Source organism: Ovis canadensis, chromosome X (genome assembly GCF_042477335.2).
Source record: "Ovis canadensis isolate MfBH-ARS-UI-01 breed Bighorn chromosome X, ARS-UI_OviCan_v2, whole genome shotgun sequence".
In the NCBI taxonomy this organism is placed as follows: Eukaryota; Metazoa; Chordata; class Mammalia; order Artiodactyla; family Bovidae; genus Ovis; species Ovis canadensis.
Window position 1 is genome coordinate 35198889 of NC_091727.1, and position 24867 is coordinate 35223755.

A 24867-nucleotide genomic window follows, 5' to 3' on the forward strand; every position below is an offset into this window, starting at 1 on the left:
ATCACCTCATTAGGACTGATTCAAATGTATTCACTTTAATGTCTGAGTAATACTCCATTGTGTATATGTACTGCAGCTTTCTTATCTATTCATCTGCTGATGGGCATCTAGGTTGCTTCCATGTCCTGGCTATTATAAATAGTGCTGCAATGAACATTGGGGTACACATGTCTCTTTCAATTCTGGTTTCCTCAGTGTATATGCCCAGCAGTGGGATTGCTGGGTCGTATGGCAGTTCTATTTCCAGTTTTTTAAGGAATTGCCACACTGTTCTCCATAGTGGCTGTACTAGTTTGCATTCCCACCAACAGTGTAAGAGGGTTCCCTTTTCTCCACACCTTCTTCAGCATTTATTGCTTATAGAATTTTGGATAGCAGACATTCTGACTGGCAAGGGGGCTGGTCCTCTACTATAATGTCCATTTAAATGTGGAAAATTAGTAATATGAAATTAGAATATATAGATTTACTTACTTTTGTAGAAATGTTCTTTTCCATCAACTTTATATTTCCGTTTTCTGTTTAAGAGCTTGGGAGGGAGCAGCTTGAGACCAGTCAGTTATCATATTCAGCATGGAAACTCTGAATGGGCACAGAGGGCACTGCCTGCCCTCAGACTAATCTGCAACCTTGACTTTAGTAGTAGTAAACTCTGGAACTCGATAGGTCCATTCACCCTGAAGTTCCTCCTCAGTCACAGCCTTTCCAGCAGCAGCCCACTCTTTGTTTTCAATCTCCTTAGGATCTCTGTGGAAGTAGAGGTTAGGCACAACCTCCTGTGAGTTCACGCGAGGAAACGTGTTGTGCATGCTCAGAATCTCCGGGTCCAGCAGCCACTGCGTCTGCCGCAACTGAAGGTGCTCCCTTGTTGCTGAATGGGGAGGCAATGTCTACATAGCCTAGAGGAGAATCTGTGTTACACAGAACAATAGTAGACAAGTTAACTCAAGACGCCTCTGGGAGAGGCAGATGGTCAGTCCTCGGATCTGTAACCACGAGAAGTCGAGGCTCCTGGAACGCTGCCTGGATCTGGTTAGTGAAGTTTCCAACTGAAGTGGCCAGCAATAGAGGTGGCCTGAGTATTAGTACAGATTTCAGTGCGTCCCACTGGCCAGTATTCCTGAAGGAGATGATGCCAATATCAGATGGATTTTCAGTGGCAACCATGGCGTGAGCTGCTGGCAGAAACTTCTCCCAGGGTCTCTTCATACTTACGATGTAGATGCCACCACTTTCCTTTTTGTAGATATAATGTTCCATTTGAAAGTCAAGGTTGGTGCCACCTGAGTAGGTTCCTGTGGCAAGGAATTTAGGTACAGTCTCATCCTTCTTGTGCACTACCGCCAGGCAAGGACTTCAAACATTGTGAATGCTCGCCTTTCTGACAGAAACTGAAGATGATAACATTTGAACTCCTCTTTGAATAGTGTGGAAAGGTAGAATTTATTTTTCTCCTTGTAAGATAAACAAAATACATGTGTTTTTAGCTCTTCACTGAAATGGCCTAAAAGCTGTGACAATCCAGTAGAAAATGCAAACCTACTACCCAGATATAGTTTCCAAATATTATTTTTCACTTACAAAAATTACCAGGGTTTCTTAAAATATATCTGTTATCAGAAAGACTTTTGGACTGTGTGGGAGAGGGAGAGGGTGGGCTGATTTGGGAGAATGGCATTGAAACGTGTATACTATCATGTAAGAAACGAATTGCTGGTCTAGGTTTGATACAGGATACAGGATGCTTGATGCTGGGGATGACCCAGAGAGATGATTTGGGGAGGGTGGTGGGAGGGGGGTTCAGGGTTGGGAACTCATGTACACCTGTGGTGGATCCATGTCAATGTATGGCAAAACCAATATAGTATTGTAAAGTAAAAAAAATAAAATTTAAATTAAAAAAATCCCCGCCCAAAAAAAGAAATATTCAAGGTGAGCCTGATCATCTTGTCACTTCTGAAATCCTGTACCTAGACTTCCTCATAGACCATGAAAGGACACTTGAAGGGGCAACTTGAAGGGACTCTCATTAGCCAAACATAGGATCATTTGAGCTTCAAATAGAATGAATACTGAAATACAGCAAATCTAATGAGTTGGCCAAAAAATGTGTTCAGGCTTTTCCAAACGATGGTACGAAAAAACCCAAGTGAACTTTTTGGCCAACCCAACATTAAAATTGATAATTACACTTAATATCCTACTTATTCTTAATCCCTCATCTGTTGAGATCCTACTTAAGCAACCAGCTCATTATTCAAGGAAATTCATACATATGATAAAATAATCAATAGGGATTGCATAGCACTACTTATAAAATATTCACACTGAATCAATTGGACATCTAGATTAACTGTTATGTGAAATTTTGAAAAAGGGGGCATAAATGAAAATTTCAAAGTCAATATAAACAGAATAGTATATGAACAATAGGATAAACCAAATATAGAAGTTAGGAGATAATAAATGTAAGATCTGGAAATTTATGCAATTCAAGACAAATGCAAAATAAAGAGAATAAGCAAGACAAAAGTTGATTATTTTAACAAGATAACACAAAAATGTTGGCAAAATTAATCAAGAAGAACAGCAGTACATATAAACAATATGAGGGAAGAAAAAGGAGAAAAGACATAAGTAGAGATAATATTCAGATTACCTAGAGAGAACAAGACAAACTTTATGATAAGAACCTTGAATATTTAAACAAAATGTTCAATTTCCTAGAAACTGAGTTTCAATAATTGACTCAAAAACATTGTCTTTTAACAAATACATTGAATCAGTATTTTAAAAAGTAAAATAACAAATACCAGGCCTAAGGTTTTCAGGAAAATTCTGTCAATTACAAAGAGAAGATAAATATAATCTTAAAAGCACATTTCCAGAGAAGAGAAGGGAAAAAAATTAATTACTCCACAATTCACTTAATGATGCAAATATAACCTCAATAGTAAAATTTGACCATAGCAGGCTAACAAAAAGAAATTAGAGACAAAAGCACTTATTAACATAAAGATCTTAGATAAAATGTTAACATATTTATCCCAGCAGTATGTAAGAAGCATAATCTCGGACTCTTTTGTTGACTATGATAGCTACTCCATTTCTTCTAAGGGATTCTTGCTCACAGTAGTAGATATAATGGTCATCTGAGTTAAATTCACCCATTTCAGTCCATTTTTTAGTTTGCTGATTCCTAAAATGTCGATGTTCACTCTTGCCATCTCCTGTTAGACCACTTCCAATTTGCCCTGATTCATGGACCTAACATTCCAGGTTCCTATGCAATATTGCTCTTTACAGCATCAGACTTTACTTCCATCACCAGTCACATCCACAATTGGGTGTTATTTTTTCTTTGGCTCCATCTCTTCATTCTTTCTGGAGTTATTTCTCCACTGATCTCCAATAGCATATTGGGCACCTACCGACCTGGAGAGTTCATCTTTTAGTGTCCTATCGTTTTGCCTTTTCATACTGCTCATGGGATACTCAAGACAAGAATACTGAAGTGGTTTGACATTCCTTTCTCCAGTGGACGACGTTTTGTCAGAACTCTCCACCATGTCCTGTCTGTCTTGGGTGGCCCTACACGGCATGGCTCATAGTTTCATTGAGTTAGACAAGGCTGTGGTCCAAGTGATTAGATTGGTTAGTTTTCTGTGATTATGGTTTTCATTCTGTCTTCCCTCTGATGGAGGAGGATAAGAGGCTTCCTGATGGGAGAGACTGACTGAAGGGGATATTGGGTCTTGTTCTGATGGGCAGGGCCATGCTCAGTAAATCTTCAATCCAATTTTCTGTTGATGGACTCATTTGAAAAGACCCTGATGCTGAGAAAGATTGAAGGAGGGAGGAGAAAGGGATGACAGAGGATGAGATTGTTGGCTGGAATCACTGACTCAAAGGACATGAGTTTGAGTAAACTCCGGGAGTTGGTGTTGAACAGCGAGGCCTGGCGTGCTACAGTCCATGGGGTCACAAACAGTCAGAAACAACTGAGCAACTGAACTGAACTAAATAAGCATAATACAATGTGACCAGTGGGCTGTTTAAAACTTTTCAAGATCGAGTTGTGTTTGCCTAACAGTACTCTTAACTGTCATGTTGAGAAGAGACTGACATGTGAGAAGAGGCAGAAGGTGGGAAATAGTTAGGAGCAGTGTTGCCAGATAAAATTTTGATTGACTAAATCTGGCAACTCTAGCTAAGAGGTTATTGAAGTAATTGAAATGAGATATGTTGTTGGCTTGTACCAGGATGGTGGCAAGGCAGATGGTGAGCAGTGATCAGATTCTGGAAAAATTTTAATGTCAAGTTCAATAGGCTTTGATAGTCTGGATATGGATTATTTTCCATCTTTCTATCATCACTTGCCCAGCACTGTGCTAGGCCATTATCGTCCTTTACTGCTGTTCTGAAACAGCCTCCTAATTGCTCTGTTGCCCCAGTCCTGTCCTTCTACAGTTCCAATTTCAAATTTAAATACTATTTTGAAAAATAGAAATCTGATTATTCACTAAGTCCCTTCAATGACTAACTTTTGCCTTTTGGATAATGTCTGACTCCTAGAAATCAATAACTATCACTCCAAAAGGCTATCACTTCCACTATGCAACCTCTACCTTCTGTCTGGCTGAGTCCTATTCATTCTCCAGTTCTTAACCTAAATGCAGCGTTCTCAAGAAGACCATCACTCAGACAGGTTTTATTCCATTGCCACTGGTTCCTATACAATTCTGGTTTCTCCTACCTTCAGGATGAATGCTACCATTCATCAAACTACATTATAATCATTTATTTAACTGGATGTTTTATCAACTGTTTTGTAATTGGGAAAGGAGGGAATTATAAGTATTTTACTTATTATTGTATCCCTAAAACTTGAAGAATGTTTGACACAGAGTACATAGTAAATAAATATTTCAGATGAATTGTTAATAAATTAGCTAATTAAGTATTTGCATTTCATATTTGCACAAGGATTATTAAGATCTCCAAGAAAACAAATGTTATGCTTCATAACAGCACACCAAATGGTGTTCATTACTATATTTTCTAAAAATAACTTCATATAATGAATTTTTCTTTAACTTAAAGCATGAATTTATATATATGTCTTGCTGTTGCTAAGTTGTGTTTGATTCCTTACGACCCCATATACCGTAGTCCACCAAGTTCCTCTGTCCATGGAATTTCCCAGGCAAGACCCATGTCTCCAGCACTGGCAGGCAGATTCTTTACCACTGAGCCACCAGAGAAGCCCAAATATATATATATACACACACACACACATACATTTTATATATATATATATGTACATATATATATATATACACACACACATATCAGTTCAGTTCAGTTCAGTTCAGTCGCTCATTCGTGTATGACTCTTTGTGACCCCATGAATCACAGCACGCCAGTCCTCCCTGTCCATCACCAACTCCCAGAGTTCACTCAGATTCACATCCATCTAATCAGTGATGCCATCCAGCCATCTCATCCTCTGTCGTCACTTTCTCCTCCTACCCCCAATCCCTCCCAGCATCAGAGTCTTTTCCAATGAGTCAACTGTTCGCATGAGGTGGCTAAAGTACTGGAGTTTCAGCTTTAGCATCATTCCTTCCAAAGAAATCCCAGGGCTGATCTCCTTCAGAAGGGACTGGTTGGATCTCCTTGCAGTCCAAGGGACTCTCAAGAGTCTTCTCCAACACCACAGTTCAAAAGCATCAATTCTTCGGCACTCAGCTTTCTTCACAGTCCAGCTCTCACATCCATACATGACCACTGGAAAAACCATAGCCTTGACTGGATGGACCTTTGTTGGCAAAGTAATGTCTCTGCTTTTGAATATGCTATCTAGGTTGGTCATAACTTTTCTTCCAAGGAGTAAGCGTCTTTTTATTTCATGGCTGCAGTCACCGTCTGCAGTGATTTTGGAGCCCAAGAAAATTAATTCTGTCACTGTTTCCATTGTTTCCCCATCTATTTGCCATGAAGTGATGGAACCGGATGCCATGATTTTAGTTTTCTGAATGTTGAGCTTTAAGCCAACTTTTTCACTCTCCTCTTTCACTTTCATCAAGAGGCTCTTTAGTTCTTCTTCACTTTCTGCCACGAGTGTGGTGTCATCTGCCTATCTGAGGTTATTGATATTTTTCCCAGCTGTCTTTATTCCAGCTTGTGCTTCTTCCAGCCTGGCATTTCTCATGATGTACTCTGCATATAAGTTAAATAAGCAGGGTGACAATATACAGTCTTGATGTACTCCTTTCGTATTTGGAACCAGTCTGTTGTTCCATGCCCAGTTCTAACTGTTGCTTCTTGACCTGCATACGGATTTCTCAGGAGGCAGGTCAAGTGGTCTGGTATTCCCATCTCTTGAAGAATTTTCCTCAGTTTATTGTGATCCACACAGTCAAAGAATTTGGCATAGTCAATAAAGCAAAAGTAGATGTTTTTCTAGAACTCTCTTGCTTTTTCCATGATCCAGTGGATGTTGGCAATTTGATCTCTGGTTCCTCTGTCTTTTCTAAAACCAGCTTGAACATCTGGAAGTTCATGGTTCATGTACTGTTGAAGCCTGGCTTGGAGAATTTTGAGCATTACTTTGGTAGCATTTGAGATGAGTACAATTGTGCAGTAATTTAAACATGCTTTGGCATTGCCTTTCTTTGGATTGGAATGAAAACTGACCATTTCCAGCCCTGTGGCCACTGCTGAGTTTTCCAGATTTGCTGGCATATTGAGTGCACCACTTTGATAGCATCATCTTTTAGGAATTGATTGCTGATATCAATAAATTTTAGTTAATTGGTTAATTTTAATGATAAAGGAAAGTAATGTGTATAACATCCATTTACTGTTAAAAAATTATCTTTTTATGAAGAAAAAGTTGTACCTTTTCAATATTTGTTATTTTTAGGACAATTAAGACCCTACAGAAACAAATTAATTATAATTGGTATTTTCCCACCCTATGTAGGAAGGAAGAAAGAAATTTCAAATGGTTTTTGCAAGATGAATGAGCTAAATATCATATTCTTCATTGACTAAATTCTGAACTCTCTGAATGATGAAACTAAATATAATTAGATGATAATGTCTTACTTATCCACAATTTTGATTACAAATCAGATCAGTATACAATATTTAGTAGGCAGAAAACTATAGAGCATTGGACAAGTGAGAATTTTAAAAACTGGTTACTTTGGGAAAGGTCAGCAGCATATAGGATATCAAAATTTAAGAGAAAAGTCTCAAGTTTAACATTACTTAATCCTTATTATTAAAATAAAGGGATTAGGAGCTACAACTTGAAGTACCTTAAAGGGCACAACTGTATCCCATACCCCATTCAAGAAGTAATTAGTTGATATCCAGAACCTACAACTTTGATTGGTTTTCTTGACGTTTGGATTGCTTCCAATCTACGTACCAAGATGACCACAGCAGTGAACTTCTGAAGTCTGCTTGGTGAGACAGAATTACTCTGTTTCATTAGAACAACTTCCTTAAAGTAAAAAAGCGCCATCAAAAGTATATAAAGATTTTAAATATTTTAAACCAATACAGTATTTTAAAGTAAAATAAAGTTAAAATAAAAATTTAATTAAAGAAGATTTTAAATATTTTAATATAATTTGCAAAATTTCATTCAGAAAGTCTGTAATAATATATACCTTAAAAAGTAGTGTATGAGAGTAATTTTCCCATGTATATTTATATCCAAGACAACTGGGTGTCTCCCCAGTGTCTATTCTCTCATTCTTTACTAACAGAAAGCACATTTTATTCTAGATTTCAATGTGCCAAGACGGAAACTAAATTTCCTAGTGCCCCTGTATCCAAAAGTGAACAACAAGGTGAAGCATAGATTAGGTAAGTCTTCTGGATATCCTCTATCCTTAAGAAGACATGATGTTAGGGATATAGCAGCAATCTTGGAACCAGAGAACTTGATAACCAAAATCACTTGCTAACGATGATGATAATCTTGAGAATGAATCCTGTTTTATTTCCTCTTTGGATCCTATCTCCCAGTTATGCATTCTAGAAATGCGTTAAGTTCAAGCACCATACAACCTTTGGCCCACCTTTTTATCCTCAATGCCTAGCATACTGTCTTTCTGTAATAATGGTACTACAGAGAGCAATCACTAAATATTTGATGAATAAATTAATGAATATAATAATTCATATTTTTACTCGCTAGAATATATCTTCCAGTGTTTCTTGTGAAAGGACATGGTGGTTCACTTTCTCTGCCCTACATGCCACCTGTGTATATTGACAGACTATCTGGAATATAAATTTTTTTTTTACTTCTTTCTTCTCTCAATATATTGTAGATTTTACTCTATTTTCTTCTTCATTTATTATTGCAAATGTTCCAAAGTCTATTTTTTCTAATTCCCTGAAGTAAAATTTTCATTTTCTGCTTCCTTGATTATAGAATTATTAATTTTTCATGAAATGTCTCACAAATTCACTAGAATGAGATATTTTTCTTGGTAAACACTTCATCTTATAAGTCAAACCTTTCTTCAGTTGTGTGATATTTTACTAAATTAAATCTTATATTGCTTTTCTTTCACTATCTTTTGGTTTTGATCTCCTCCTTAGGAAGATAAACTTTCTCATTCTATCTTCCCCATGTCTTATCCTATAGTTTTAATTGCCATACTCTCTTTTCTGTTTTTTTGCATTCAGAGAAAGTATCCTTGATTTGCCTTCCATATGATGGATTCAGCTTCCCCACACCATCACTACAGTTCACTGTTTCTAAGACTGGATCTCAATCTGCAATATTAAACCCTTTGCATGTTTTCTTGTCTCACTGCACTCTATTCATTTCTTTCTGACTTTAAAATCAACTCAAATTTTGATTATGGGTTCTTGTATTTTCATCATAGACAAGAGCATATCAGTGTCTTAAAATTAATTTCACTTCATGTGGTACATTTTTATCCAAAAAAAAAGAATTTTCATTTCATTTTTGTGGTTGTTGCTGCAACTTGTGATATGCATGGAATAGAAGATATAAAACTTTGGTGTTATGTCAGTATCAAGTCTAAATCAGTGAATTCTCCTTTCTCATAATAATCTTGCTATTGAAATTATTTTCTTAATTTGCAAAACAAAGAGATAGCTAATTAGCCCATTCTATAGCTGGTACATAATATTTATTATTATTGTTAGTATTTTGTAATTATATCTGTTTTATGTAAGTTTTCCGGTCTAAAGGAAGGATATCCTGGTTTCACTACCTGGTTATATGCCCACTAGAAATTTTCTGGATATCGTCAGAAACTTTTCTTTCACTAGCAGAGATGGTAAATAAAGAACTATTATGTATTTTCCAAAGGACACCATTCTCACAGCTCTCTCAGCTCAGACAAGGCTAATTATGGAACGAGAAACATGGATTAGGCAGATTGGGAGGACAGATGATACAATCCTCCCTTTTTTTTCCAGTGGGAAAGTGAAGGTATTTAATAAACACATGAGTGAAAATTTTGTGGTCCCTTCTTCCAGCCGTATCTCTGTTGTCCACACCAACATTCTGCCTTTTGACCTCACTTACACTTCAGTAAATAGAAATACTTCTTTAAGCTTTGCAGACTGAAGATTCCTACTTTCCAATGCTGTTAAAAGTTTGAAACTTTTGGGAGGATTTTGATGTGTATTCCAATGGTCAAAACCAAATAGTAGTTATAATATAACTTGCCATCATAGCCTGAATATCCCTACATAATATCTACAATGTTCTTAAGGATAAAATTATTACCGGTTCCAAAGACTAACTGACCAAGACTCTTCTGGTACACAAATAAATGGAATGTTTAGATCATCTATCAGTATTCTAATTGTTTTGTACTTCCAATTAAATTTTAAGCTTCAATAATATATTGTGTTTATATTTATAGTCCAAAATATCCACTAGATGTTAACATATATTATAGATTAAAAATATATATTCATAGGCAATGTCAGATATTTTTGTTTCCTTTCTTCAACTGTACACTGAACAGTTTAGTTAGCATTTATGGGAAAATAAATATGTTTGATCAATCTGAATAGTTGGTAGTGAAGTAATACTACCTAATAACTTATTTTCACACTGGTAATTTTCTATTTGAATTCACTACATAAAAGGCAAAACCTTCCAGAAGTTAGAATTTAGTTTTTGCAGGTATTTAATTATTCTTGAATACTAACAACCTTTGATTGTATCTTTCTCAATAGGAGAAAATGTTGTCATTCTCCTACTAAAGTAGTCGCAGTACATGTCCTAAAATGAAACTATTATCGCTTGAATAATTAACATAAGTGTATGTAACAAGTCTTTGGGAATTATTTAATGTCACCCTTCATACTTGTTCACTGATTTAAAGTAGAAAAAGTATTTTTTGTTCCAACATATTTTGTTTTCTGAAGGGTTTTGGTAGAATAGGTACATGAATAATATTTTAACAACCTTTTCAGAGTTTTTAAAACAATTATTAGTTAAATATAGATTATATTTATTTTAATGTTTTTTTAATTTTTATTTTTACTTTATTTTACTTTACAATACTGTATTGGTTTTGCCATACATTGACATGAATCCACCACGGGTGTACATGCGATCCAAAACATGAACCCCCCTCCCACCTCCCTCCCCACAACATCCCTCTGGGTCATCCCCATGCACCAGCCCCAAGCATGCTGTATCCTGCATCGGACATAGGCTTGTGATTCGATTCTTACATGATAGTATACATGTTTCAATGCCATTCACCCAAATCATCCCATCCTCTCCCTCTCCCTCTGTGTCCAAAAGTCTGCTATACACATCTGTGTCTTTTTTGCTGTCTTGCATACAGGGTCGTCATTGCCATTTTTCTAAATTCCATATATATGTGTTAGTATACTGTATTGATGTTTTTCTTTCTGGCTTACTTCACTCTGTATAATCGGCTCCAGTTTCATCCATCTCAACAGAACTGATTCAAATGTGTTCTTTTTAATGGCTGAGTAATACTCTATTGTGTATATGTACCACAGCTTTCTTATCCATTCATCTGCTGATGGACATCTAGGTTGTTTCCATGTCCTGGCAATTATAAACAGTGCTGCGATGAACATTGGGGTACATGTGTCTCTTTCAATTCTGGTTTCCTCAGTGTGTATGCCCAGCAGTGGGATTATTTTAATGTATACTTTCTATGATTAATAACAGAATTTAAGAGAACCTATAAAATATATAAGGAAAATACTAAAATGGAAAGAAAAATCTTTATAAATTATTGAATTTATAAGAAGTAATGCAATAGTGACCTGGAGTAACAGTTTCTGTCATTTACTAGACATTAAATTTTGCTAAAGCAAAATAAGAGGAAAAAAATATATGAATTTTATTATCCAATAGAAGAAAAATTCAAGTGAAAGTTGCTTTGACCTGTTTTAAAATATTCTTATATTATCATAGTGTTAAATGAACTTAGAGAAGGTCCATTCACTTGTTCCCTTAATTTAATTCATTTAACATATATTTATTGAGCACTGACTATGCACCAGGCATATATAATAACTGGCAGGTTATAGCAGGAAAAAATTATAGACAGAAATCTCTGACTTTATGAAACTTATGCTTCAGTAAGAGAAAGAGAAAATTAACAATAAAAGGTAAGATATATAACATGTTATATGTTGATAATTGCTAAGAAGGAAAGTAAAAGGACTGTAGGTTGGGATGGGAGGAGTGTGATTATTCAAATTAAGATAGCAAATGACCTTATTCTCACCCACAAAAAATAACAAAATATCCTCTCACATCCATTTAATTTTGTCTGCAGACAAGGTCAGCATGTTTCTTATGAACAACTTTGAATTAGTTCATGAGCCTTAGCAAAAAATTGATGAGGACCTCAGAGTCCCATATTATAGAATATGGTATATATACTTTGTAAAAGAAATTTATAAGTACAAGTGTATTTAGTGATATACCCTGCCCAGAAGATAATTTCAGTATTGCTGTTGTAGGGGAAAAAAAAAATTCTGATTATGTGCAGCACCATTTCCAAGCGGCCTTCCAGGTTTGAGTCAGCTGCTAAATGCACATTGAAATAACTAAACAAATTGCCACACTGGCATCATTAGTGTTTGCCATATAACTTTCAAAAATATCTACCAACAACAATTTTGGTTTGGGCAGACTTACTATTATTCTGCCATTTCTGAAAGTAATTGGAACATAGGGTCAGTTATTTCTAGAGACAATTGCTGGTTCACAACATTAAAACCATTTAATCTGTGTTGAGATTACTTGCTTCCTTTTTCCCAACACAGAAGGATACATACCTAATTAATCTAAAGTCTGCACCAGAAAACTTAAATCTGTCAAACTAAAACGAGGATAAAATCTAGCCTTATTTTCTATTCTATGATGAAACTTTATATGATTCAGTTCAGTTCAGTCGCTCAGTCATGTCCGACTCTTTGCAACCCCATGAATCGCAGCACGCCAGGCCTCCCTGTCCATCACCAACTCCTGGAGTTCACTCAGACTCGCATCCATCTAGTCAGTGATGCCATTCAGCCATCTCATCCTCTGTCATCCCCTTCTTCTCCTGCCCCCAATCCCTCCTGGCATCAAAGTCTTTTCCAATGAGTCAACTCTTCGCATGAGGTGGCTAAAGTACTGGAGTTTCAGCTTTAGCACCATTCCTTCCAAAGAAATCCCAGGGCTGATCTCCTTCAGAATGGACTGGTTGGATCTCCTTGCAGTCCAAGGGACTCTCAAGAGCCTTCTCCAACACCACAGTTCAAAAACATCAATTCTTTGGCACTCAGCCTTCTTCACAGTCCAACTCTCACATCCATACATGACTACTGGAAAAAACATAGCCTTGACTAGACGGACCTTAGTCGGCAAAGTAATGTTTCTGCTTTTGAATATGCTATCTAGGTTGCTCATAACTATTCTTTCAAGGAGTAAACGTCTTTTAATTTCATGGCTGCAATCACCATCTGCAGTGATTTTGGAGACCAGAAAAATAAAGTCTGACACTGTTTCCACTGTTTCCCCATTTATTTCCCATGAAGTGATGAGTCCGGATACCATGATCTTCATTTTCTGAATGTTGAGCTTTAAGCCAACTTTTTCACTCTCCTCTTTCACTTTCATCAGGCTTTTTAGTTCCTCTTCACTTTCTGCCATAAGGGTGGTGTCATCTGCATTCTGAGGTTATTGATATTTCTTCCGGCAATCTTGATCCCAGCTTGTGTTTCTTCCAGTCCAGCGTTTCTCATGATGTACTCTGCATATAAGTTAAATAAGCAGGGTGACAATATACAGCCTTGATGTACTCCTTTTCCTATTTGGAACCAGTCTGTTGTTCCATGTCCAGTTCTCACTGTTGCTTCCTGACCTGCATTCAGATTTCTCAAGAGGCAGGTCAAGTGGTCTGGTATTCCCATCTCTTTCAGAATTTTCCACAGATTATTGTGATCCACACAGTCAAAGGCTTTGGCATAGCCAATACAGCAGAAATAGATGTTTTTCTGGAACTCTCTTGCTTTTTCCATGATCCAGTGGATGTTGGCAATTTGACCTCTGGTTCCTCTGCCTTTTCTAAAACCAGCTTGAACATCAGGAAGTTCACAGTTTGACCACTTCCAATTTGCCTTGATTCATGGACCTGACATTCCAGGTTCCTATGCAATATTGCTCTTTACAGCATCGGACCTTGCTTCTGTCACCAGTCACTTCCACAGCGGGGTATTGTTTTTCCTTTGGCTCCATCCCTTCATTCTTTCTGGAGTTATTTCTCCACTGACCTCCAGTAGCATATTGGGCACCTACTGACCTGGGGAGTATCTCTTTCAGTATCCTACCATTTTGCCTTTTCATACTGTTCATGGGATTCTCAAGGCAAGAATACTGAAGTGGTTTGCCATTGCCTTCTCCAGTGGACCACATTCTGTCAGCTCTCTCCACCATGACCCGCCTTATATGATTACCGGTATGAATTCTTATATTAAAATGCAGGCTTTTGTAAACATGAATAACTTATAAGGGTCAAATTATTAAATATGAAAAGTTTTAATTGACTTATACCATTCAGGTATGATCTAAATTAAATCCCTTATGACTATACAGTGGAACTGAGGAATAGATTTAAAGGACTAGATCTGATAGACAGAGTGCATGATGAACTATGGATGGAGGTTCGTGACATTGTATAGGAGACAAGGAGGAAGACCATCCCCAAGAAAAAGAAATGCAAAAAAGCAAAATGGCTGTCTGAGGAGGCCTTACAAATAGCTGTGAAAAGAAGAAAAGTGAAAAGCAAAAGAGAAAAGGAAAGATATAGCCATTTGAATGTAGAGTTCCAAATAATAGCAATGAGACATAAGAAAGCCTTCCTCAGCGATCAATGCAAAGAAATGGAGGAAAACAATATAATGGGAAAGACTAGAGATCTCTTCAAAAAAATTAGAGATACCAAGGGAACATTTCATGCAAAGATGGGCTCAATAAACGACAGAAATTGTATGGACCTAACAGAAGCAGAAGAGATTAAGAAGAGGTGACAAGAATACACAGAAGGACTGTACAAGAAATATCTTCACAACCCAGATAATCACAAAGGTGTGATCACTCATACTCACCTATAGCCAGACATCCTGGAATGTGAAGTCAGGTGGGCCTTAGGAAGTATCACTACAAACAAAGCTAGTGGAGGTGACGGAATTCCAGTTGAGCTATTTCAAATTCTAAAAGATGATGCTGTGAAAGTGCTACACTTCATATGTCAGCAAATTTGGAGAACTCAACAGTGGCCACAGGACTGGAAAAGGTCAGTTTTCATTCCAATGCCAAAGAAAGGCAATGCCAAAGAATGCTCAAACTACTGCACAATTGCACTCATATCACATGGTAGCAAAGTAATGCTCAAAATTCTCCAAGTCAGGCTTCAGCAATATGTGAACCATGAACTTCCAGATGTTCAACCTGGTTTTAGAAAAGGCAGAGTAACCAGAGATCAAATTGCCAACATCCACTGGATCATGGAAAAAGCAAGAGAGTTCCAGAAAGACATCTATTTCTGCTTTATTGACTATGCCAAAGCCTTTGACTGTGTGGATCACAATAATCTGTGGAAAATTCTGAAAGAGATGGGAACACCAGACCACCTGACCTGCCTCTTGAGAAATCTGTATGCAAGTCAGGAAGCAACAGTTAGAATTGGACATGGAACAACAGACTGTTTCCAAATAGGAAAAGGAGTACATCAAGTCTGTGTATTGTCACCCTGCTTATTTAACTTATATGCAGAGCACATCATGAGAAATGTTAGTCTGGAAGAAGCACAAGCTGGAATCAAGATTGCCAGAAGGAATATCAATAACCTCAGAATGCAGATGACACCACCCTTATGGCAGAAAGTGAAGAGGAACTAAAAAGCATCTTGATGAAAGTGAAAGAGGAGAGTGAAAAAGTTGGCTTAAAGCTCAACATTCAGAAAACTAAGATCATGGCATCTGGTCCCATCACTTCATGGGAAATAGATGGGGAAACAGTGGAAACAGTGTCAGACTTTATTTTTCTGGGCTCCAAAATCACTGCAGATGGTGATTGCAGCCATGAAATTAAAAGACGTTAACTCCTTGGAAGAAAAGTTATGAACAACCTAGACAGCATATTAAAAAAAAACAGAGATATTACTTTGTCAACAAAGATCCATCTAGTCAAGGCTATGGTTTTTCCAGTGGTCTTGTATGGATGTGAATGTTGGACTATAAAGAAAGCTGAGTGATGAAGAATTGATGCTTTTGAACTGTGATATTGGAAAAGACTCTTGAGAGTTCCCTGGACTGCAAGGAGGTCCAACCAGTCCATTCTATGGAGATCAGTCCTGGATGTTCATGGAGGGCCTAAAGTTGAAGCTGAAACTCCAATACTTTGGCCACCTGATGTGAAGAACTGACTCATTTGAAAAGATCTTGAATTGGGAAAGATTGAGGGCAGGAGGAGAAGGGGATGACAGGATGAAATGGTTAGATGACATCACTGACACAATGGACATGTATTTATGTGGATTCCGGGAGTCAGTGATGGACAGGGAGGCCTGGCATGCTGTGGTTCATGGGGTCGCAAAGAGTCAGACACGATTGAGCGACTGAACTGAACTGAACTGAAATGACTTACAGAAACATAAAATAAACATATCTCAGAGATTTTATTCATTAATTGAAATGGAAACTACTAAGATGGTAAAATGGCTATAAAAGCATTTGATGAAACAGAGTTTTATGAAGTCTATCAAGAAAACCATCTAAAAAATTTTAGAGTAGGATTGTTAGATCAGCTATAAAACTCACTGTTGTCCTATGAATCAATTAAGCCATAATCATCAGGGTTATCTTTTCTATCAAATAGAATTTAGATATTAGCAAGCAACTTTATATTGTCTGAGTTCTGATAAAGTAGTAAATAGCAAAGTCAAACATAGGTACATTCCCCTAGAGAATTATATAACCCTGGGGGAAGTTATTAAACAATGTCTCAACATAATATTGAAAAGACATGTTAACCACCTTTTCCTCCATTTTTCCAGTTTTAATTATTTTCTTAACAATTTCTTTGTCTTAGTTCAAGCTGGTGACCGGGTGGCTTAAACAACAAACATTTATTTCTCACAGTTTTGGAGGTTGTGGAGTGCAAGAGCAGGGTGCCAAGCATGGTCAGATTCTGGTGAGGACTTCATGGTTTGCAGATGGCCATCTTCTTGCTGTGTCCTCATATGGCAGAGAGAAAAAGATCATCTGTCTCATGTCTCTTCTTATAAAGGCAGTAATCCCATTCATTAAGGTTCTACCTTCATGACCTAATTATATTCCAAAGGCTTCATCTCCAAATAGCATCACACTGGGGATTGGGAGTTCAACTTTTGAATTTGGGGGGAACCCAAATTTTAGTTCATAGCATTCTATGTTTTGGTCATAAATAAGTTTCAAATACTGATCAGCAAAAAAGGCTGGCTTCATTGTAGTCTAGACATAATTTTTTACAAATGCATTAAGTGGTATTAAATAACCATATAAGCTTCTTGATCATATAACATTTAACAGATACTGAGGCAAAACTATCAGCTTTTCTAAAATTTAAGTATAGTTGCTGTATAATACTATACAAGTTTCAAGTGTACAAAAGAGTGATTCATAATTTTTAAAGGTTATACTTAATTTATAGTTATTATAAAATATTGGTTATATCCCCTGTGCTATACAATATACCCTTGTAGCTTATTCTATACCTAGTAATTTGTACCTCTTAATCTCCTACCCCTATGTTGCCCTTCCTCTTCCCCTCTCCCCATTGTTAACCACTAGCTTGTTCTCTATATCTGTGAATCTACTTAAAACAATAAGCTTTTGTTTGTGAATTTTATTAAAAAATCCAAGATTGGACGATTTAAAAGACTCTATAATGTCTAGGCTAGGAAGTCTAGGTTCAGAAAATCTCTCCCCTGGATTTTACTGTAGTATCCAGAGAATTAGTAAATTCTTCTCTCTTCAAGGTCCCCCAAATATGCTAAGGTTCCTGACCTTCCAGAAAGTGATTTTGTCACTTGTGAGGCTGGAGCCCTATAAACCAAGTACCCCAACAGTTTCCTATGATGGTTTTGTAGGCATTTGTACCTTTGTACAGTGGGCTTGCTGTATCCAACTAAAAGTGATTCATTCTCAAATATAACACTGTAGTATGTCTTTGGTTGAATGATCGTTTCTAACTCAAGGTAAAATGGAGACTGATTCCTATTAAAATAATGAAACTAACTATTGGCCTGAAATCAATAGATTGCCACATATTTCTCCAGTAAAGATGGGTTTGTTAGGTAGTTAGAATAGAGAAAAGGAGTCCAAAATGGCGGTAGCTAAAAGACAAGGAAGGGAAAAGCCTGCAAAAATAGAACAAAGGAAGGTCTGAAGACCGGAGGACCTCAGGTAAAAGAAACAGCACTCCTGGCTGGCCCAATTTACATAGGACAGGCCCAGGGAGAGAAAAACATATAAAAAAGAGGAGCCAGAGCTCTCGCTCGCTCGCTCTCCCTCTCTCGCGTGCTGGGGTGCTCTTCTTTTCAGGTCTTTGTGTCAACATGCCCTCATGCCTCAAGGATGGATTTTCCTGTTATTATCTAAATAAAATAGAGCTCTAACACGGAGCTGTAACACTGATTTGTCTAAGAGCTATAACACGGTCCTTTCAAGACCTGAGAGCTGTAACACCGTCTGTCCAAGACCAGAGAGCTGTGACACGCCTAGGGCTTTAATATCCATCACTCCAAATCTTTGTTGTAACGAGACAGAACCGAGGAGTATAACTCACCTGACAGGTTTATTTAGGACCAGCAAAGAATTGCATTTTGGGGGTCTACAACCAAGTCCTCCCACATGGTAAGGGAAGGAGAATGCTTTTACAGAGATGAAAAGAAAGTTGGAAGATGTTACTAAGTAAATAAAGAGTCCAGGGCTTTTCATTGGCTGAGTCCTTGCCAGGGAAGAAGAGGACTCTTTCTTCTTGTTGTTGGGCTCTGCTGTTCTTATAGGTTGTGAGAAATTCTCCTTCTGATCTCCCAACTCTATTCATTAAGGCTACTGTTTTAAATTTTTTTACATTTCCCTGTGTTGAACAAGATCTTTGTCTGAAAACATTGCTGATCAAGAGTCAGGTTTTCTAGTTTCCGTGGCTTTTTGTCCCTCAATTCCAGGAAAAATCTTTCCTGGCTGTAGTGTCTCATATTGGAGGAAAAGTACATAAATTGGAAACCTATTAAGGTTACATTTGAGTCACACAAAGTGAGACGGAGAACTCTCGGCACTTTTTATGTAAAATTCATATGTTACCAAGATCATAAACATTGGAGATCATCTGAAGTGTTATGTCAGCATCAAAGGTTTGGTGACAAACTTCCAACAGGCCTGGTCCAGATATCTTGAGAAAGCTGTTTCATCAGATGTCATCTACTTCAATTCTGGGAGACTGTTACTTTCAGTTCACCAGATGACATGCTGGTCCAGTCAGTCAGGGTCCAGAACTTTAGATGTGCCACATGAATACAAGAGTCTGTTCTTTGGAATTATGTGGCATACGGGTTTGTTAAGCAGTACCTAGTAGAAGCCTTTCCATTGAGGTTAAAGAGAGTTCTTTTGGAACATTTCTCAGGCAGCCACTTTACCTCCTATGAAGTCCTTTTAACTACCCCTCCATAACTCTTTTATTTATTTTTTAATTAAATTTTTATGTTTACTTTATTTTACTTTACAATACTGTATTGGTTTTGCCATACATTGACATGAATCCACCATGGGTGTACATGAGTTCCCAAACATGAACCCCGCTCCCAGCTCCCACCCCATATCATCTCTCTGAATCATCCCCATGCACACACCACTGAAATCCCTTACAATTGCTTGATGCTGACAGACCACCTCCTGACTCCTCATAATGATCTACAGAAAATTCTACTGGGTAATATTTACTTCCATGGGTCAGTGATAGTTCTTATTTAAAAGGTAACAATGGCAAATATTGTGCTAGGTATGCTATTGCAACTTCTTTTGAGATTGTTGAGGCAGCATCTTTACCTAAGTTGCTTTGGCCCAAGAGGCTGAATTATATGCTCTTATAGGCTCTTGTACTTTAGCTGAGGATGAAGCTACCAATATTTATACTCACAGTAAGATATGCTTTTGGAGCCGTTCATGATTTTGGAATATTGTGGAAATAATGTGGCTTCCTTACTTCCAGTGGAAATAAAACTAAAAATGATCCCTATGCTCAGGACTAGACTGAAGCTTCCCCTTGCAGATAGGCTACTGCCTTTTTACTGCTGACGTTCTTTTGGGAAGGATTAACCCTATTGAAAGAACTCTTCTTGAAATTTAAGGAACCCATTTTATTGGCCATGTGCTTTAGCAAGTTTGTTTTGGCCAGTATTGGTGCTTAAGGTGTCTATCACCTGAGGGTGCACTGTGAAACAATTACTCTAACCAAAGCATGGTTATTTTTAATAGAAGCAGTTAAGCCATTGCAATATTGGAGTATCTCTCCTTCTATCAGTTGTGGGTCAAAAGTAGGAACCAAGTGTACTGGGTTTCCTGTGACTCTCTCTAAGGGTAAAAGTTTGAGTTCCAAAAGTGGTGGATCTGAGATTTAGAAAGACTAATGGCAATGCTTTTGGCCAAGGTATCTGGGGCCTTCTGCAAATTTTGCCAACTGAGTCTTAATAATGCTGTTAATGCATTCCATTAACAAGAAGATTGAGAGTAGTAAGCACAGTGAAAGTTTTATAAAACTGGCCAAAACAAACTTGTTGAAGCACGTGGCCAGTAAAATGGGTTCCTTAAATTTCAAGAAAATTTCTTCCAATAGGGTTGAAAGTGAAAGTGAAAGAAAGTGAAGCCGCTCAGTGTCCGACTCTTTGCAACCCCATGGACTGTAGCCCACCAGGCCCCTCTGTCCATGGGATTCTCCAGGCAAGAATACTGGAGTGGGTTACCATTTCCTTCTCCAGGGGATCTTTGTGACCCAGGGATTGAACCCAGGTCTCCTGCATTGCAGGCAGACGCTTTAACCTCTGAGCCACCAGGGAAGCCCAATATCCAATAGGGTTAATCCTTCCCAAAAGGACGTCAGCAGTAGAAAGGCAGTAGCCTATCTGCAAGGGGAAGCTTCAGTCTAGTCCTGAGCATAGGGATCATTTTTAGTTTTATTTCCACTGGAAGTAAGGAAGCCACATTATTTCCACAATATTCCAAAATCATGAACAGCTCCAAAAGCATATCTTACTGTGAGTATAAATATTGGTAGCTTCATCCTCAGCTAAAGTACAAGAGCCTATAAGAGCATATAATTCAGCCTCTTGGGCCAAAGCAATTTAGGCAAAGATGCTGCCTCAACAATCTCAAAAGAAGTTGCAACAGCATACCTAGCACAATATTTGCCATTGTTACCTTTTAAATAAGAACCATCACTGACCCATGAGAAGTAAATGTTACCCGGTAGAATTTTCTGTAGATCATTACAAGGAATCAGAAGGTAATCTGTCAGCATCAAGCAATTGTGAGGGATTTCATTGGTGATGTAATGTTTTTGCAATGCAAAAGAGTTATGAAGGGGTAGTTAAAAGGACTTCATAGGAGGTGAAGTGGCTGCCTGAGAAATGTTGAAAGTGATGAGAATTCAAAAGACTTTCAAATGTATGAGGTACAAAAATGATTAAAGGAGAGCCCACAACAATTTTATCAGTGGCCTTAACCAAAGAAAAGTGGCAATAATGACTCTAAGGCAAGGGGCATATCCATGTGCCACAGGGTCCAATGACTGGCCATATTACCCTATGGGTCCCTGTGGTCTTTAGGGAGAACCCCAAAGAAAAGGGAATCTGATCATTGAGATGCCCAAGGACAAATGAGTTCATCAGACTCTCCTTTAAGGCCTTAAAGGCTAAGTTATCCAGTCTATCCCATAAGATTGGGTTTGGCTTGTCATTACTGACTAAAGAATACAGGGGTTTGGGCATAAAAGAAAAATTTAGAATCCAGTTTTGGCAATAACCAACTAGTCTGAGAAAACTTCACAGTTGGCATTTACTTTCAGGTTTGGGGAGACTTAGGACATAATGAAGTCTATTTGGATCTTGGTGTAGTCTTTGTTCTGATATTCAGTTCAGTTCGGTTCCTTTGAGTTGCTCAATCATGTCTGACTCTATGCGACCCCATGAGTCGCAGCACGCCAGGTCTCCCTATCCATCAACAACTCCTGGAGTTCACTCAGACTCACGTTCATTGAGTCAGTGATGCCATCCAGCCATCTCATCCTCTGTCATCCCCTTCTCCTCTTGTCCCCAATCCCTCCCAGCATCAGGGTCTTTTCCAATGACTCAACTCTTTGCATGAGGTGGCCAAAGTATTGGAGTTTCAGCCTCAGCATCAGTCCTTCCAAAGAACACCCAAAACTGTACTCCTTTAGGATGGACTTGTTGGATCTCTTTGCAGTCCAAGGGACTCGTAAGAGTCTTCTCCCACACCACAGTTCAAAAGCATCAATTCTTTGGTGCTCAGCTTTCTTCACAGTCCAACTTTTGCATCCATACATGACCACTGGAAAAACCATAGCCTTGACTAGACGGACCTTTGTTGGCAAAGTAATATCTCTGCTTTTTAATATGCTGTCTAGATTGATCATAACTTTCCTCCCAAGGAGTAAGTGTCTTTTAATTTCATGGCTGCAATCACCATCTGCAGTCATTTTGGAGCCCCCCGGTAAATAAAGTCTGACACTGTTTCCACTGTTTCCCCATCCATTCCCCATGAAGTGATGGGACCAGATGCCATGATCTTAGTTTTCTGAATGTTGAGCTTTAAGCCAACTTTTTCACTCTTCTCTTTCATTTTCATCAAGAGACTTTGTAGTTCCTCTTCACTTTCTGCCATAAGGGTGGTGTCATCTGCATATCTGAGGTTATTGATATTTCTCCCGGCAATCTTGATTCCAGCTTGTGCTTCTTCCAGCCCAGTGTTTCTCATGATGTACTCTGCATAGAAGTTAAATAAGCAGGGTGACAATACACAGACTTGATGTACTCCTTTTCCTATTTGGAACCAGTCTGTTGTTCCATGTCCAGTTCTAACTGTTGCTTCCTGACCTGCATACAGATTTCTCAAGAGGCAGGTCAGGTGGTCTGGTATTCCCATCTCTTTCAGAATTTTCCACAGATTATTGTGATCCACACAGTCAAAGGCTTTGACATAGTCAGTAAAGCAGAAATAGATGATTTTCTGGAACTCTCTTCCTTTTTCCATGATCCAGTGGATGTTGGCAATTTAAACTCTGATTCCTCTGCCTTTTCTAAAACCAGCTTGAACATCTGGAAGTTCATGGTTCACATATTGCTGAAGCCTGGTTTGGAGAATTTTGAGCATTACTTTACTAGCGTGTGAGATGAGTGCAATTGTGTGGTAGTTTGAGCATTCTTTGGCATTGCCTTTCTTTGGGACTGGAATAAAAACTGACCTTTTCCAGTCCTGTGGCCACTGCTGAGTTTTCCAAATTTGCTGGCATATTGAGTGCAGCACTTTCACAGCATCATCTTTCAAGATTTGAAAGAGCTCCACTGGAATTCCATCACCTCCACTAGCTTTGTTCAGATTGATGCTTTCTAAGGCCCACTTGACTTCACATTCCAGGATGTCTGGCTCTACATGAGTGATCACACCATCATGATTATCTGGGTTGTGAAGATCTTTTTGGTACAGTTCTTCTGTGTATTCTTGCCACCTCTTCTTAATATCTTTTGCTTCTGTTGGGTCCATACCATTTCTGTCCTTTATCGAACCCATCTTTGCATGAAATGTTCCCTTGGTATCTCTAATTTTCTTGAGGAGACCTCTAGTCTTTCCCATTCTGTTGTTTTCCTCTATTTCTTTGCATTGGTCGCTGAGGAAGTCTTTCTTATCTCTTCTTACTATTCTTGGAACTCTGCATTCAGATGCTTATATCTTTCCTTTTCTCCTTTGCTTTTCACTTCTCTTCTTTTCACAGCTATTTGTAAGACCTCCTCAGACAACCATTTTGCTTTTTTGCATTTCTTTTCCATGGGGATGGTCTTGATCCCTGTCTCCTATACAATGTCATGAACCTCCATCCATAGTTCTTCAGGCACTCTATCAGATCTAGTCCCTTAAATCTATTTCCCACTTCCACTGTATAATCATAAGGGATTTGATTTAGGTCATAACTGAATGGTCTAGTGGTTTTCCCTATTTTCTTCAATTTAAGCCTGAATTTGTCAATATTAGATACCCTAAATAACGAAGCAGATTTTGGGCAAACTGCATTTTTTCTTTGATGACCTTATGTCCTTTTAAGGCTAATATCCTTAGCAACTGGATCCTGTCTTCCTGTGGAGAGGTTTAAGAAGGTGAGCAAGAAAGCAAATCATCCATACATGGCAACAAAGTAGAGATTCTAGGGAAATTTATGTTATCCAGATCAGCCTTCAGTATTTGCTAGAAATAAAGACTCTCAGTAAAACCCTGAGGCATTACTGTCAGGTGAATTGTTTTTCTTCTGACATGAAGGCAAAAAGGTATTGACTAGTTTCATCTACTGGGATAGTAAAGAATGCACTGCATAAATAGATTATAGTAAAGAATTTATTTCTGGTGTAAAAACAAAGTTAATAACAACAGGATTAGAAGCAATAGAATGTCAAGTGATAACAGTGTTTATTGCTTGGAAGCCGATTGAACCTACACCCTGTATGGACACTGATACTCTTAAGTTCCCTTTGGTTGGGCCAGTCCATTTAGTTAGAAATGCACATGAAAAAGGGCCATGGTTTTTAAACATAAAAGCTAGAGTTGGGGAGAAGGTTTCAAGATATTTAGATAACTAGGGTTCCCTTCTCAGTTATTTTTCCTCTAGAGTAAAGATCAATCTTCAAACAGCTCAATTTACACAGCTTTCAAGCTGATCCCAGCCAGTCTTAAGGAAACAGCCTTGTTCTGGAGAACATGGCATTTTTTAGCCACTCTCCAGAGGACAGCCCGTCCAAAGAAACAGGCCAAAGGGCTGAAAAGCTGGCACAGTGTTATTCAAAGCAGCCTCTTCCCAAAGGAATTGGGGCAAAGGCATTTTCAGCCAGCTTTGATTGGAATGGTCTGATCTTAAGATAAGAGCAAATTATCAAACAAGTACTCGAATACAGAACAAAGCCTTAACCAGAAATGTTTAAATAGATCACAAATAAAGCCTAGAGAACATGAAACACAAAGAGAACATGAGCTATGACCCAGGAGAAAGACATA

At 38.0% G+C, this 24867-nt stretch overlaps 1 pseudogene; it reads right to left on the reverse strand.

Moving 5' to 3' along the window:
- Positions 1-503: 503 nt before the first annotated feature.
- The window catches only part of LOC138930076 (small ribosomal subunit protein uS2-like), a 53585-nt pseudogene continuing 29221 nt past the window's right edge, over positions 504-24867 (reverse strand).